The sequence below is a fragment of the Aythya ferina genome, assembly GCF_964211825.1.
Source record: "Aythya ferina genome assembly, chromosome: 3".
In the NCBI taxonomy this organism is placed as follows: domain Eukaryota; kingdom Metazoa; phylum Chordata; class Aves; order Anseriformes; family Anatidae; genus Aythya; species Aythya ferina.
The window spans coordinates 40,103,309-40,118,678 of NC_140298.1; the positions used below are offsets into that span (position 1 = coordinate 40,103,309).

The window sequence follows — 15,370 nt, forward strand, 5'->3', positions numbered from 1 at the left end:
GTCTTGCAACACCTATAAATACTTACGAAAATAAATGAACTGGATTTACCAGCACTAAAATAGACGTAAAGGCCTCTTGGTTTAGCTGTACTTGGAAAACATCTAGTGTTACTCTACCTGGCACTGGCTGCTCCTCAAAAATGGCTGTTTGCAAAGACAAGATTTTTTTTTTTTTTTTTTTTTTTTTTTACAGAAGCACCAGCTTCCCATTATAATAAATGGCAAAGCACTATAGTTGGTAACAGCTCTTGAAGTACGCAGTTCCTTTAAACTACCAGAGGTGATGTGAAGTCTAGTATGTCAGGCATCTTAAACTGTGTCAGACAAGGCTAGCAAGATGAATAGAGGTTTAAATTTAATTAGCTTACCAGCACCTGACCAAACAAAGGCGTGTCCAGACTGAAACACCCTCATATACTTAAACAGATGCTTTTCTTAATTTTAAGATGTGTAAAGCTGGTATTTAAATATACCAAACCACTGTATAAAAAGATCTGTGAAAGCAACTCGAAGGATTTCCATCAACCCTTCAAAGAGGATGAAAGTGAGGACTTGTTGAGTGCTGCTCACACATGGCAGTCACAGGGAAGGTTTAGGGCACTTTCCAAAGAAATGAGATCTAACTATATTTTTAATTCCAGTGGACTAAGCATAACAAAGAGCTGAATGAGGTTAAAGAAAAGTCACCAGAAATGGCTCTTCCCCCAGTATCAGCTGCTTGGAGAAACACCAGTGCCATGAGAAGTTCAATAACTGTCTGCACCACCAGGACAAGTTCTGGCTGCAGGAAGGAAAGAATTCCTAAACAGAACTACATGAAACTACTAAATTACAGTTTAATTCTGATTTTTTTCTTGCTGAAAGTTAGGGAGGTTGAAATTAACAAAGGCAGACACAACCAAACAGGTCAAGAAAGTTTTATGAATAAGAATAAAGCAAAGATGTGCAATGCTGGGCCTTCTGGCACTTCAACAGTCTGAGGGCTGCTCAAGGATAAAATCTTTTTCAACAACAGAAGTGCTTGCACTGAATTGCTATTCATAATTCAGATTTGAGAGATAGTATGTATATACCTTAATAGTTAATCTAATATAACATCATTGCATAATAGAATACCTATAACAAAGTTGTAAAGAAAAAAACTTCCTCAGATGCCAATCCCAGCAGATTTTTGTTGGAGTCCAAACAAAATCCGTTGTCAGTATTTCCAGATTATTAAACCAGATACAGATCTAAACACTGCACAAATTGAAAAGGAGTCCAAGACCCAAACATTTATTAAAGAACACAAAAAGACTGAAAACCTAGGAAGAGCTATAATATTTCTTATGATAAAGTTATGTTAAAATTCGTTGCAGAATCTTTTCTTTGTTAAGTGACGTTGGAGCTTAAAAAATAAAAGAAATTGAGAAGAACAATGGGACAAAAGCGTCTGTCCACAGCAGGATTAAATGGGTTTAGAAAATTATACCTTATATTCTCTTCCCATGATCTGAAGAATTTAGCATAGTTTACTTTGTCATGTCTTATCTAGGAGTCTACTGCATCAATATTGGAAACGCTAGAGAGACAATTGAGATAGACATCCACTACATCTTCTCATCCATAACAGCAGCTCTTTTCTTAGTGAGCTTCCTTAAGCAACAGCTGGGGATAAGTTAAAACTGTACAATACTATCTAAAAAGCACAGTCATTTCTATCTCTCTATAGAAAAGTATATTTTAAAATATGTCCCTTCGGTCTGCAAAACAAATATATTTCAAGGGAAGGAAAAAAAAAAAAAAAGCCCTAATTCTCTATCTTATTCCAATGAATGAAAAAAATAAAATCCTACAGCCTTTGCTCTTCCAATAAATAACTCTAAACAGCAAACCCCACTATAAATGTTCTAAAATTCCTTCCATGACAAGATCAAATCAAGCTTTGGTTTGGACACGTTACTTATAATAGCAATGATGACAGTTTGGGAATACAGTCTCCTTTCTAAACTAAGTATACATTACAAAACTATAGTGAATCCAAGTCCGAATAAACTCAGTCCTGATTTAATTAAAATATCTTATTTGACCATGCATAGAGCTCATGCTATGGAAAAGAATGAAGCTCCATTTCCACTTGTTTCTATTTTCATAGCATTGTGATTGGCTACAAAGTTCGGAGTTTATATTTTTCAGACTATTAATGCCTTTTTTTTTTTTTTGGTGTGATAGTCTACTGAAGTGCAAAGTTGGTGCAAAAAGCTACAAATCAGCCTCTGCAATCTTTTAAAACAGGTGAACATGAAACCATGACACAAGGAAACACAAGGCTGTAAATCTTCTCTTAACCAAGAGAAATCTACAGCACCTGTTTAGTCTAATTTGCTCTTCCACTTAAATGGGAATTGGAAGAGAACAGGTTCATCTTTTTATGTAATTATTCTGGTGACCTGAAAGGTTGAAGCTAATTGTGCAAAGTGTTGCAGTAATTACTCAGGATTAACAGAGGTTTCAATCCGGCTGAGATACACTGCAAAATAAATACTTGAATTGGCCTAAGAAAACACTGTAATTTTATTGCCTTACAGCAGGTTAGCAGTTTAAAACTCTTTGGTAACCTGCAGAGATGGTTGCATATCTTCAAATAGAGAATTAAAATTAAAATACTATTTATAAAATAGTTTCACATCAAACAAAACTTAAGCAAGAGGACATAAAAGGATGGAGTCCGCAGGAGTTCCACCACAGCATGTATTTGCATTTCATGATTTTTCTCATATTCCAGCCCATTCCTCAAAAAGGCAGTGATATAGCAGAGGAAGAATAGAAACTAAAACCTGGCAGAAGCTCCAACATAAAACTGGCGATGGAAACAGGATGCAAACTGCAAGAACAGCCCTGAAACCACAGCAGCTTCCGAAGCACCATGAGTTGCCTTGTTGGCTTGTGTCTTCTGAGTGGAAAGATTCTTATTCGCTATTTTTCAAACATCTATAAAATGAAAATGTTGCACACACAGCACAAGTCAGTTTACTCAGAGGGATTCCAGATGAGTTAAAGAAAAGATAATGGCTTACAGTTCATATGCGGTTTGTCTTGGCAGTTCTATTTGATATCTTGGTTAAAGCTCACTGCTTCAAGCACATAGTAGGCAGTAAAAAGACCTGGCAGAAGGTTAATATAAATAGTAAGAGTTGAATTTTAAAAGCCCAGAAAAGTCAAAATGTTAGAATATCATAGCATGCTCCCAGTGCTACAGTGGTGTCATTAGTTCACAGAATAAAGGGTAGAGAAAAAAAAAAAAAGAAAGAAAAAAGTGTGCCAGCCTGTAAACAAGCTCTTCAAGCCAAAGATTATTAAACTTCAAGTGATTTCAAGGAAAATGCTTTAGAGAATTAGAAAAAGAGGAAATAACACTAACCTTCCACCCCATCACAATTGCAGGAGAATGTGTTCGAGCATCTCACGGTCTCCAAATTAGTCTAATCACAAAAGCCAGCTTTTGATTTCACATGCCCAATGTTGCATGCAGAACTGATCCTGATGGCAAGAACAAACATCCAGTGTTTGCATGAGCCAACAAAGCAGCAAACTGTCTAATACGTATTACAGTTAAAGTTTATCATCCAATATGAAAGATTTACAGAAGTGGACACTATTTACAGGCAGATCATTCAGTCGTACAGCCTAGGAAACACACACAGTTGCATTAGTTTGCCATTATTTGGAAATCCTCCTAGCACCTTGAGGGAAGCAACAAGAGGACTCCTGGACATCCCCCACCATCTCTGTTCACACAGCACACGTATGGCACAGAATTGACATGGCTGCACCTAGCTGAACACACAACCACCCACTTTTGCTTCAATTCAGGATTAATTTCAAAGACAGCTTTGCTAGGAAAAAGGTGTTTAACCCCTGCCTACCACCAAACATTTGTGCATGTGCATAATGGCTCAGAGAGCCACACTGCAAGGAGTCACTGAAGCAATCCATGGTAAGCAAAACACACTCAGATGCCACAATATTTTTAAAAGAAAAATGTCTGGGAGGGGAGGAGGCAAAGGGGAACCACTAGACCATTTGCTATTGTGTCTCATTTCAACCAAATGGCAGTAATAAGCCACAGGCTTGTTATGTGTTTGCATTGGGTACGTTTGTCTATGTCCTGTCAACATACTTTAAAATTTAAAGATATGCTCTGTACTTCCTTGGTCTGACAGGAATTGTGTAATTAAAGCAACAGATTAACAAGGTATTTTGCTCTCAAGCCCAGCGAGGATGAACCGGAGCACTGGAAACTACCCTATCATCCCAGGACACCTTGGAAACATAAGCATGACACCTACTTTATCACCACAGGACAGTAATAATGAAGCTCTGCCCTACTGAAGGCAGAAGAAAAATTAAAGTTTCTTCCAAGTCACTGGTTGCACACAGCCATTGAAGTACCCAGTGAGACATGAGAGACTGAAATGCCAGTTGCCTCCAGGGGCTATTTGCAACCACCAGCCCAACAACAAAAAGCTACAGCACAGAACAGCTGTACCAGCACAACGCAAGGGACAAAAAAAAAATAAAAAATAAAAAAATCACCATGTTGCAGGATGGATAGTCTATGCCTGACATTAATAGTCATGTTCAGCTGTGGAAGGCAAATTCTTATATGATCATTAATGACTTCAAAGGATGACATTCAACATCCTCCTTAAACACCACTGCTCAACCAAGGGGGATAAAGAAGTAGTTTGGCCCTCAGAAGAGTAACTTCTATGTTTCTGCAGAAATTGTCTTTGATGAATTATGCTAAGTTTTGCTCAAGATGATACAGTACTCCCACCAGACGTGCCTTACCAAAGTTATGAACAAGCTTGTTTATATTAGCAAGCTTGTATATATTTAGCAGTAGAAGCTGGGGAAAACACCGTTCTCTATCTCAAAACCATCCAATACATTAAGAGGTATGGTACTGCAGGAGGGCTATGGTCAAGCACAGCATTTTACTAACTGCAGATTTTCTTGTAGATAAAGGATAAATTCTGTCAAAAGCAAACCTACAGATATATATTAGCACCTCAGGAATCAATTAACACATTTTCCATTGTCTTCAGGCACCACATACACAAAAATGCTCAAAATAGCAAAAAACTCTGGACTTCAGCCTTAATCATTGTCAACCTGGGTCTAGCCTGGGCAGACTGAGGGAAATAGAAATTTGTCTCTTTTGTAATTTATTGTACATTTTTGCCCTATTCTCAGGGTAGATGTCAGGACAAAAAAAAAAAAAAAAAAGAGTCAGCTGCTGCTTGGAATACCTAGAATTGACATGAGGAAAGGTGTTTGTGTGAAGCCTGTACAATTTCTTTAAATGCTCAAATGTCATCAGTTGTAATTCACTGTACATGAAGGAGGCAACAAAGTGAACATAAAAAGGCAAAAGAGAAACTTCCAAAGCCTTAACTTACTTTCCCTGCCCCTAACTTTTGATAAAGTGAGAGATCTGATGCTTACCATATACATCAAGCTTTTAATTCACACAATTTAGTTGAAAATGTGGTTTGATGCCCCAGAATATAGCTACCATGAGTTCATATTTTAAGAACGGGAGAACATACCTCAAGAACTGTCAGATTTTACAACAGATGAACAGGACATTTGTGTCACAGAATCATGATGTTATCCACATACACTACTGCCAATGCTGTTATTGGGATGTGAGGAGCACAGTATCCACTTGAAACATGTAGCACGGGGCTCAAGCAGTCATGAGCAGTTTGGGACAGCATTCTCAGCTCAGTTATCCAAAGCACAGCTCCCTGCTGTTGCTGTAGCTGCATGCAATTTAGATGCCTGTAAGCGTAGTACAGGCCACCCAGGTTATTAACAATTCACCTCCTACTTTGATATGAAAGAATGTAAGCTGAAAGCAGTTAAGAGAGCTCAGCATAGTGGCTGTTGACCCTACTTGGAGAAACGCAAGTTTTATTCCTCAGCAGAAGGTGGTGGGGCAGCAACACTCAGTAATCCTTGATCCAGATGGAAATGATGATAATTTCAAAGCCAGACACATGCACCCAAATCACTTGCAACTCACACTGCATGTAAGAGCAGTCCTGTTACAGATAATATACTAGAAAAAAAATGCCTGTCTACTACAACTACAGCTAACAGCAAAATCTGTTGTCACCTTGTGCCTTGGTTGTTTCAAGGACGAATTATGGGGTTTTATTACAGCTAACATAGCTGAATCTGAATACAAGCAACCACTTGCAAATACAATCAAACCATGTAGGCAATTTTTGCATGCTTAGAAGATCACAAACATTTCAGTAGGACTCTGTTTTAGTTATCTCCCACTGGGCATTCAGTCACTTCACCACTACTCATTTTCAGACAACCTTTTGCAGCCAGACATGAGGATGATGCTGTGGAGACCGGACAGCACAGCCGCACAATCAAGATAACAGCAGAACTGGAAATGGCTAGCTTCGATGAAATGGGAAGAAAACCTACAAATGCATCCCCCTAGGCTTCAGCCTTGATGGGAATGAGGAGCTCTGACCAAAGGGTGTCAGATGACCCGCCTCTGCTTTTGCTCTAGCTCCAGGCTGGAAATACCTGTCTGGTACATGTTTTTTGGGAAGTAGCATAAATGGCTTCAAAGTCTCTGAATAAGTGTTTGAATCTTGCAAGTTTTAACTGTTTCTAATGGTTTGAGCACAGATACTGGGTGTAAGTCAGATTGAGACATCTCTGAGCACCCAATGTCTTCAGTTCTCATCAAAAAAAAAAAAAAAGTGAAACGACTTATGAGGTAAATACATAGGTACACTCAGTTAATGGTTTTGTTTTAATAAAACTGCCACTGGTATTAAGAAGAAAGGACATTGAAATACCAATTCTAGTTTTCCAGTTCCCCTTCTGCCAGATATATTGTAAAGTTCATTTCCAGGTTCACAAGGACATTTCATTATGGATCCTAATGTTTTCAGCTAAGAAAAGGCTCATGCAAGAACTCCTCCCTTTTTACTGATATTTTCCAGGCAGCTTCCAATTGAAGGCTCCAGATCATGGAACAATTAAATACCAGCTCCAGTAACATGTTTGACCAGCAGACTTTTCCTCTGACACACACAGAAGCCCCTGTAGCTATACTAAACAAACAAAAAGGAAAAACAACTTATGAAAAACAAGAAAACAAGAAAAACAACACAATAGCCCTGTAGAAAGCTAGAAGGACATTTCAACCAAACAAGTCACAAGACTCCGTCCCAACATACATGAAGGCATACACTACAGGAAAAATGTGACTATATGCTTAGTAAAGCTACATGCTTATGCAATTTGCAAATTATATGTACAATTGTTAGAAGACTAATGGTATATATTTCTTTTATTTTTCATAATAGGAAATGGGAAAGATTGAAGACAAAATTTGGTTCAAGAAACACCATCTCTTCCTAGACTTTGTATGCCACGGGAGGGGAAAAGAAACTTTCATTTGACCAATGAAGCTTACTTCTAATGTTTCTGCATGACTGAGGGATCATGGGGGAGAAATTAAGGAATAGGGGAAGATTATGGTGAGATTAAAAATAAAGATACATTGCAGCAGTGCTGAGACTCACTGTTGAGATTACAGTCTGGGGAACAGCAACTAAGTAGCCATCTCAAAGAGAAAACAGTCTTATGCTGTTGGAGCTGTTATGCATAAAAGCATCCTATTCTCTTCTGTCCTTGCCCCGGGAGAGTCCATTATAAGTGAGTCCATTATGAGTGAGACTGGAATATTTTTAGCACAGAAGACTGCCATGGGCATGCTGCCTTCTAAGAGGTTACATTCTCAATTGAGGCAGCCACTGTTGCAGAGATTTTAGTTCTCCATTTGTAAGTTTTTCCATAAGAAAAAAAAAAAATAAGTAGAATATAGATACTCTAGAATTTATTAGAAATCTTGTAGTGTTTTGCCAAAATTCACTATTTCCAAAGGAACTTCTAAATACTTTGTAGCACCTTTAGCACCAGATTTCTGAAGTGGAATAGGAAAACAAAAACTGTCTATTGTCTCCTTTCTTTCTGTTTCTTAGGCACTCCCCTGTTCCTGTACTACTCAACCTAAACTTTACACAAGGTGCATAATCATATTTCACTTGCTATTTAACACCTATTTCCATTTTCAGAAACTTATGACAAATAGATGCCTTACAAAGATCTTCTCTTTGTTACTGCTAGGAGTCTATGTTTCATTACATAGATACAATCAATTGTTTCAGCATAAGCATAACACACTGAATACTGGGATGTCCCACAGCAGACTTGCTATATTGCCAGGTTTGATTTTATCCAGGTATTCAAAGTGATGAGAACTACAAGCTCCTGCTCAGCCTTCTCCAAGAGCACGACACCTCTCAGCCACACCGAGCCACCACCATCAAGAGGGGAAATGGGGAGATGAGATGCTTTTGGTAGTTCTTTCCTCCCACCAGGTATTCCTGAAAAGGAAAAACTTGCTCTCCCTCAGGTATTTGCTAGAAAACTCCTCAGTCCAAGAGATGCAATTTGATGGGCAGCTGGAATTTGAGCTTTTATCTTCATCTAGCCATGAAATATGTAAGATGAAGACAGGGCTAACAGGAGCTTGGAGTGCACTCGATATCTATTTTTAATAAATAATTGTGGAGGTGGGGGAGGAAAATGGAGGGGAGAGTAAATGCAATAAGAAATAAGAGGAGTCAAATAAAGGAAGCCACAACATTATTTTCCACTTACAATCACCACTGATAAAATGCAGAGTAAAGAAGAAAATGGACTATGGTATCATATGGAAAGTTTACTTCGGGCAGAAAAATAGGCATTGGTTTATTCTAGTGAACTCTGTGTTTTTCTCTTCTCATATTACACCACAAGCATCTTGTAAGTAGTAAATCAATGTGAGAGGAATTATAATTATCCTGGAAGATTACTGCTGTGTTCTTGGCTCTGTAGTTCACAGGAGGCAATTTTACACTCACTATAATCACTGCACTTTTGACTGGACACATGACACACTGCTATTTAATTCCCACTTGAACAAGTTATAAAGCCTACAGTGTTGCACAGGTTCACAGCACTATCCCAGAAGTTGCCTTACAGCACATAAGTGGAAGACTCAAGCAACTTCGGTAGGGACTGAGATGTCTCCAAGCCTGTACCAGCCTAGCTGTGGCTGCACATTGCAGTCCATGCTCTTGGCTGTCTGTCAGAGACAGAGCAGTAGGTCACCCGCTAGCTGCTGTTCTGTTTAACAGAGAAAATATGCAGGCATCTAAAGGTCTTATTTGTGTTGTATTAAATCTGGATACACTTTCACTGTGCAAAGCTTTACCTCGCAATTAGCTACATTCACCCTGATGCAGCAGATTTAAGAAGAATGAGTTGCGTTCCACCCCCCTCTCCTCCCCCCAAACCAACCAGAGTACGAAGACCTCATTTGCAGAGGCTGCCTCAAAGACCCCACAAAGCCAAGGAAGCAAGGGACTACTCAGCACAAACATAAAAAACCCCTGGCCCTGATGAGCATACAGATTTAACTGGTATTTCTAAGTACTGCTTTTTTCCCCCCTCCCCACCCCCCATGACTAGCTGCTATTCATGAGGCTTCTTAGAACTTTAATCATAGCCTCTTGCCTTACACTCTGTATCTCCAGCTCCCAGGTAAACAAACAGCCTGACCGATGTTATCAAGCAAGTGGCTGAATAACCAGGAGCACAAAAAAAAGGCACTGTGCAAAGAAACACTCCCCTGACCTTCCAGGAGCAAACAGGCTGGAGAAGCCACTGTGGCCCACTCTGCAAATATTTAAAGAGGCAAAAGAGCCATGTTTGCAAAGCTAAACAATAGCCCAGTACAAACTATAAAATTAAACAACTGTAAAATATGCAATAAAAGTTAACAGCTGTGGAAACTTAAGACATCAGTTAACTAACACTACTCCTTCTGAACTTCACAATTATGAAGAGGAATTCTCCTCCCATTAGACATAACCACAGCAAGTTTCCCCCATAATTTGTCTTCTGCACCTGTTTCAATTGTGGCAGAAACAATCAGGTCAAAATTAGGCATGATTAAGAGAAGAATTAGGAGAAGATGATATAAATTACCAAGTTCCTGCTACAACAGAAGGGAATCAAAACACAGATACTTCACCTTTCTCCACATAGGTAAGAAATGAGGTATAAAAGTAAAGTTGGTACTGGCAGTATCCAGGGGCAGTCATAAGCAGGGAAGTAAGCCCAGTTGCAGAATGTTGCTCTCCAAAATCTTTACATCTGTTACCCTTTTAGCATATCTATTACTGAAACAAAAAAAAAGCCTTTTTTTCACAGCTACATATTGCAAAATTTGAATCCAGTTGGATTGTAACAAGTAATAATAAAATGAAGTTTGTTTTTTATTTAACTACAGCCCATGTTGAGTCAACAAACATTACTTAAATGGATTTACGTTTTTAGATATCTAAGGATTTTATTTACTTTAAATACAAACTAAACTTTTTTAAATATGAGTCAAGTCTCCAAGGCAGTTCAGTTTTACAAGAGGTAAAAACAATACTGGCCAGAGACACTAAACAAAGAAACCCTTCCAGGAAGAAGTCACTTACGTTGCAGTTCAACTGTAAATGTACCAGATGTATTAGGCATAAGTTTAGTTTGAGGCCTACAAGCATATCAATTAGTGACATGGCTGAAGTTTTTCAACTTGCTTTCAATTAAGCTCTTGCTTGGCTTAGAATCAGGGAATCACAGAATGGCTCAGGCTGGAAGGGACCTTGAAGTCCACCCCATTCCACCCCCCCGCCATAGGCAGGGACACCTCCCACCAGACCAGGCTGCCCAAAGTCCCATCCAGCCTGGCCTTGAGCACCTCCAGGGATGAGGCATCCACAGCTTCTCTGGGCAGCCTGTAACAGTGCCTCACTGAGTGAAGAATTTCCTCATAACATCTAATCTAAACCTACCCTCTTTTAGTTTAAAGCCATTGCCCCTTATGTTATCACTAAATTCCCTGACAGAGTCCCTCCCCAGCTTTCCTGTACCCTATTTAAGTACTGGAAGGCCACTCTAAGGTCTCCCTGGATCCTTCTGTTCTCCAGGGTGAACAGCCCCAACTTGGCTAATTTGAGATCAGTTATGCTGAATAACTGCATGGCTTCCTTCAGTTCAATAACAGCAATATTTTAACAGCCATGTACTATTACACAATAAAGCAGAGAATAAGAATAATCTCTTCAAACATCTTTTTGTGAAGTCATGAACAAATCAACTTGATCCATCTAGCCAAGAGCTATCCCACTGCTCACAGCACAGTGCATTTACCTAGCCCCAAAAGTACGTTTAACAGCTCCTTATATTACAGGAGTTGATAGCAGCATTAACAATATGGATTTATAGAGGCAAGTTCACGAAAAATGTTTAACATTACCAAGTACTCAATCCAATTAAAAGTTTAGCCATTCTGGCTGAAAACCAATTTTCACATTGGAGATGCCTTATTGTCTGTATAGGTTAGCCAATACAGCTATATAGCAATATCCTATTTTCCCCCATTTTCCCCCTATTCTTCATGCAACATGCTTCCCACCTGCATATCCATGCAGTGGCTTCTGTGGAAATCCCATGAGCAGCCCTAGCAATTTTTGGCACTTTAAGGAATTGATATTGATTGCCAGAACAAATAAATCACAATGCAAGTGTTCAAATTATGAAATACATCTTGCATGGATACTCGTGACATACTTGCAACTATTCTGTTAAGTACTGCATATACCATATCACACTAAAACCTTTTTAAATCTCACATCGGGCCTTGCAGTAACAGATTACATTTTCATTGCTTACTGAGTACTTCAAGAAAGTAATAAGAGTTGCTTTCACTCTTTTCTCGGCACTCCTGTGATCATATAGGTTCATGCTGTCTATAGGCTGCTATTCCTACCCAAAAGTAGGCTTCCGGGGGTTAACTATTTGCCTCGAAGCCCTAGTGTCTGACATTCTTAGCGATGAATTTAATCTTGCTTGCTCACCATCTTTTGCAGAGGAACAGAAAAACACTTTTCTAGAACAAATAAGTGTCTAGAAACCAGAGAAGCAGGAAAAAGGGGAAATGTCAGTGGAGAATGATACATGGGAACTGATATTCCATTATAAAATATTGCTTTAAACTTCATCATTAGCTGAAGTTAGACTTCATGCTGAATTAAGCAGACTCTGCTGTTCAAGTTTCTCATAAAATGCAATGGCATTTTATAGTCTCTTCTCATTAAGATTTCATTAAGTGGTAAATTTTAGAGAAGAAGCAAAAATTTCCTGGTATTCTCAGAGGACATTAAGGACACATGGAATATTTTCTGGATTTTCCTCTCAATATTTAACACCAGAAAATTTTACTGTAAGAAATGTCTTTTATGTTACATCAATTCTTGAGGGCAGAGTTACTGCTGAGTCTGATTTCATAATGTGTACCTATGTTCCATTTGGAGGTAGCTTAGAAGAGTTAGACATTAGTCAAGTTCAAACAAGCCTGAGTAAAACCTAGTAACTGAAAGAAGGATGTCAACATAGACAGGTGCCTTATCTCAAAAAGTGTGAATGTATTGAGAGTGTAGTGATGATTTTTTTATGCTACTATGATATCAGGACGCAGATTTTGCTCTCCACTGGACCATCCAAAGATATTTAGGAACAAAAAGCAAAGCATTTGGATTAGGTGATCTTGGAGGTCTTTTTCAACCTTAAGGATTCTATGATCCTTCAAGGTCCCTTCCAACGGAAAAAAAAAAAAAAAAAAAAAAAAAAAATTTCCCCCCCCATTTAGTTTAAAAAAAAAAAACTAATTTTAAGAGGTGTAACCAAGGCAAATCTTCAAAAGCAGCTTTTTAGGTGAAGACCTGGAATACAATTGATATGGAAAAAATCACCTTTGAAAAACATTTTCACTTGCAATCACATCTTCTCAGGCATTTTTTGTGACACCATCTACACAAGACAATCAGTGTTTAATAGCAACCAATCCTAATAGAAAGGGCCCTATTCTTAAAAATTGAAAGGAAGATTAAATTTACATCAAGAATTAAACATTTTAACCCTAAAAGAGTGCCCAGAAAGCCCACAGATTCTGCTAGAATATACTATAATCAGAGAACATGAGTGCACAAATATTGAATTCATGGAATAATTGTTTTACTGGTATCTTTGATATGGTCTAAGATGCTTATAGACAGAGAAGAAAGAAGAACTTGAAAACTGAGGGTGACAGAATAAAAAAATAAAAAAGAAGAACCCATACTACTCAACAGAAGCACTTGGGCATGGGCATATACGTGCCTGCAAGAAACTTTCCTGCATCAGATTACACAACCACTGAACTGTGAACAGTCACCTTGTATTTAATTATGGTCCTTCACACTTTTCTTCTAATTCAGCATATTATATTGCATCTCTCAAGCGCAGCACCATCCTTATGTGCTCAGATTGCTAGAGCAGTTTTTGGTCTGTTCATTTTGCAGCAAGTTTCAACAGATGCTTAAAAACTTCTCAGGTAAGCATCTGACTGCCAAAGAATAAATTCCCTTGGACAAGCATTCTCAAAACAGCTCACACAGATTCTCTCATTCCTGTCCAGAGAGCACAAAAAGATGCAATTGTACTTTTCCTATTACTGACGAGCATTATTATGATGACCACACACACTGCTTATAGAACAGTGAATATGCATTAAACTTTTAAAGCAGTTTCATCAAACATTTCTGCAGAAAACTAAGTCAGAGTCAACATCCTGTAGTCTCCCTGAACTTTAAGCCAGCTGGCTTACCTCATGCATCCAATAACCAGCCTTGGGAATTTCTCAACTAGGACAAAGCCCAACTAGCCACATAGGTATTATCACAGAAACGTTAAGACTATTGTCTTGCTTAAAGCAAGTTTTCCTTGGCTCTAACCCTGCCAAGTAGCTCAGCTTCTACATGACCTGGTGTCCTTCTTTCTATCCATCCCATTCTGCTGCAAAACACTGGGTTTGTGAGGCCACTGCTGGAGTACTTCAGCAATCCCAGACGGTGCTCCCTGCTCTAGGACTGCCAAGGGTAAAGCAGTGACCAGAGGGCAGTAGTGCACCACAGGCAGCTGCTGTGTAGAGCCAGGGGGAACAGAGGAGGTGGCAACAAAAACCAGTGTCTGTTCTTTCTAAGGGTTTTTTTTTTATTATTAAAAGAAAAAAGGGGAAGAATCTAGCTCTGTGCCTACTTAGGAATTTAAACACAGGCAGTGGGAACTACATCTTGAACATCTTTCTTCAAGTCTTTCATCACTGTATCTGCTCCGTAAGTGTCACTGCATGCAAAAATACCTTAATGCCTAAAGCAATACTTTAATCATAGCTGAACTTAGCTTACAAAAATAAAATCACTGTAATGAAGTTTGGCCAAGGAATGATCTCATATGTTCCAAATATAAGCTATAAATATGCAGGTATAAAAATAATTCAGTGAACAGAAGTTTCCTATGAATTGAAGGAAATCCCCTGGTTAAATTGTCAATATTGGAAATTGTAGCTTAAGTCTTCTGTCTTGCAGTTCATGAAAGTGACTGCCTAGGTGTGAGGAAGAAAATCTGTTTAAGAAGTAGTGAAACTTTTCCTAGTAGGGAATTTTTGTGGATTTTGTCATTGTTATTTGTTGTTGCTTTATTTTCTGTTATTGCTTACCTTTTTTTCTTTTTTCTTTTTTTTTTTTTTAAAAAAAAAAAGTAAGTTTTGGAGCAGATATTTCCCAGACTCTTTAGATGTCTGTGTACATGCACACATACACATAACATATATCAATAAGTATTTTGTATCTTATTCAAAACAATACATGTTAAGATATTTTACCCACTAGGGCATGCCACATAGAAGCCAAAATATTTCAAATTTGTCTTTCTAAATATGATCCTAGTCAATGAAGTGGAAATCAAGTGTAATTTTATGAAAACTCTTAACATTTCTAAACAGAACAAAATGATTTCCCTACCCCCAGGGATAGTCTACACACAAGACATTTTCTCTCTGGAAATTTTAGAGGGGAGGAAGACAGTCTGTGATATTCCTTTAAAATACAAGCATCTCAGGTAGATGTGCTAACCGATTCAATGAAAATAAAACAACACCCCTCCAAAAAAAACCAAACTACCAGTAAGTTTGACCTACACAGCAAACAGGTCGTAAACCATATAAAATTCAGTGTAAACCTAACTTTGAGTAAACTTAGCAGCTCATGTTTCTTTGCCCACCATTTGTGTACCTGGACTAAAAGGCCCCCAAGATTTGGTGCACTGAGATCTGGAATTTTGATTAAAGCCAAAGTAGATATATATATAG

The 15,370-nt window shown here is 38.3% G+C and overlaps 1 long non-coding RNA gene across 1 annotated transcript in view; it reads right to left on the minus strand.

Moving 5' to 3' along the window:
- Positions 1-2,529: 2,529 nt before the first annotated feature.
- Positions 2,530-15,370, minus strand: part of LOC311433482 — a 44,619-nt gene continuing 31,778 nt past the window's right edge. Inside the window, exons 2-4 of the long non-coding RNA XR_014690774.1 lie at positions 3,401-3,519; positions 3,057-3,143; positions 2,530-2,970 (exon numbers count right to left, since the gene is read on the minus strand). This is a non-coding gene — a long non-coding RNA (uncharacterized lncRNA). The remainder of the gene's footprint in view (positions 2,971-3,056; positions 3,144-3,400; positions 3,520-15,370) is intronic.